The following is a 2,674-nucleotide window of genomic DNA, read 5'->3' as shown; positions in this document are numbered from 1 at the left end:
TTTTGCTTTTATCTCTCTAAGACCTCGTGTAATAAAAAAATATTTCAGACAGTAACAATTTATGGAAGGAATAAATAGAAAAAAAAAATTTACTATAGTTGAAAGAGTATTATTTTAGTGGCTACCAATTAAGGCGATTTACCCGACAACATAACAACATATTTTATTGTGGCTACCAATTAAAGCGATGTACTATAGTTGCAAACAAAAGCAACACCTACCAACCCCCGCAACGCGGGGGGAACACATCTAGTTATAAACTAAAAATATGGTTCATAGGGTTTTTAATTTTTTTCTCATATATATATATATATATATATATATATATATATATATATATATATATATATATATACTAAAAACATAAAAAATTGCAAAATTTAGAGTAACATGTAATGGAAAATGGCTTGACCTCACCTGATAGCCTTTTATGCTTCAGATCTCCGACGAAGATCCACAAAAAGTCTAGATTCTCTCATATTTGGTTTGTTGCCACTCTCAGCCATCAGATTCGAAAACTAAACTATCTTCGTTACTCATCTCCTCCAGATATGTCGTGAACCACCACTACTACCACTATCGCTTCCACCGTGAACAACCACTATTGATATGATGTTTTTTGGTTAGATCTGATGAGATGTGATGAAATCGTCTTCTAACAATGGTCGGTGGAACCAGATCTATAATCTTTCGACACACGAGAAATTGGATCTACAAGTTGTGATGACTAACGAGACTAGATCTACAAGCTTCGGTGAACGACAATGCTAGATCTACCAGGTCCGGTGAGCGAAAAGGATACAGTGATAACCACCGTTGCTGCTTTTTCAATCCGACAAAACATGAAGAGCTCGAATTTATCTCTTTCTTCATGATTTACGATGACAAACGACTACATCTGTATCGGATCTAACGTATTTGAGCTCTAAAACTGACAAACACCACCATCGTCGTCAGCCACCACCATTGTTGTTGCCTCTTCACTTCGGTGAAACACAACAATCTTTCCTACATCTTGTTCTCCATGATTTCCCATGAAAACAAACATAATGCATCAGATCTAACATATTTGAGTTGAACGCCTCTGACGCCGTCAATCACCATCACCTCTATTTCATGTTGCTTTGATGAAACTCTGCAAGGTACATCTTCATCTCTTATCTCTGATATTTAGTGATACAACCAGATCTACATCATATTTGACATATTTGATTTATTTTAGTTATAGACCTAGTGATTGTTGACACTTCAAGGTGGCCGACGACATATCAACCACCATATCATATTTTTGTACTTCCTCCTCATCTTCTATTCTTTGTATATTTTTCTGGGGTTGGATCTTTGATAGTAATGTTTGGATAGAAAAGTTCTTAAATCAGGTGTACGAAATGTGTTTGATGAAATGCCTTAATGAAAATAAGGTATCTTTTAAGTTGTGAATGAGTATTTGAACTAGTATATTAAGTTATGAGTAAACTTCTAAACTAGTCCTTTAAGTTGTGAATGATTGTCTAAACTAATATTTTAAATTGTGAATAAACGAATTAGTATATTAAATTGTGAATTCTATTTTTTTTCATATATGATTTTTAGAGCTTGGTAAAGTGTAAGAGCTATAAATGAGTATTTAAACTACTATATTAAGTTGTGAATAAATTTATGAACTAGTCTTTTAAGTTTTGAATGAGTGTTTAAACTAGTATTTTAAATTTTGAATTAAAAACGAATTAGTATATTAAATTGTGAATTCTAATTTTTTTTTTCAGATATGATTTTTGGAGCATGGTAAAGTGTAAGAGCTTCACATTTAATGTTGTCCACAATTTGATAAGAAGAAGCAAAACAATATATGTACAAAGATTTTGCATCTTGAGCTCTCTCCTCTTACTTACTATTTTTTTAATCTCTTAAAAGCCCAGTGCTCACTCTATCTTTAACTCTATCTCCTTGCTCTTTATTCTTTTATTCAATCACTTTATTGTATTTAGGATATATTTATTAAATTGTGAATTCTGATTTTTTTTTATTCATATATAATTTTTAGAGCTTGCTAAGGTGTTAGAGGTCTAGATTTGATGGTGTTAGGAGGAAATAAAACTATAAATATTATGTATTAAATTATGAATGCACTGTTTTAAATTGTGAATTTGATATATTAAGTGATAAATATATTAAATTTAACACTCAGTTCCAGGTATGAAATTATTTCAATTGTGTATGGTATTTTTCTCTGAAGGCCATGACGTGGTGAAGCCTCACCACGACGTGGTGATGAGTTTTGGGCTGCGGAGTTTAATGAACCACTACGACGTGGTGCTTGTGTCACGACGTGGTGGTGGCTGTTGGTAAAACCCTAAATTTTAAGGGTTAAGCTCTATTTAACGATCCTTAACCCCTCCTAGCCTCCCTCCCATCAGCCTCCATCTCTCCATATCATCCCTTACAAACCCTAGAGCCCTTGTTAGTCCCTAAATTCAAATCTATCAAAGTATCAATGGAATTGTTTGATTTAATACGGAATCTTAATCAAACAATGATACGAAAAAATCAATTAGATATATCAAGGACACGTTTCAATAATATGAACGCACACAATTCTATTGGATAATTGTCAAGTACATTCAATCCCCCTTCAGCTGTGAATTACTAGAATTCACCAAAAACGCATTAGCTA

Source organism: Lactuca serriola, chromosome 7 (genome assembly GCF_051521515.1).
Source record: "Lactuca serriola cultivar US96UC23 chromosome 7, Lser_US96UC23_V15, whole genome shotgun sequence".
NCBI classification, from domain to species: Eukaryota; Viridiplantae; Streptophyta; class Magnoliopsida; order Asterales; family Asteraceae; genus Lactuca; species Lactuca serriola.
This window is presented reverse-complemented; position numbering follows the sequence as displayed.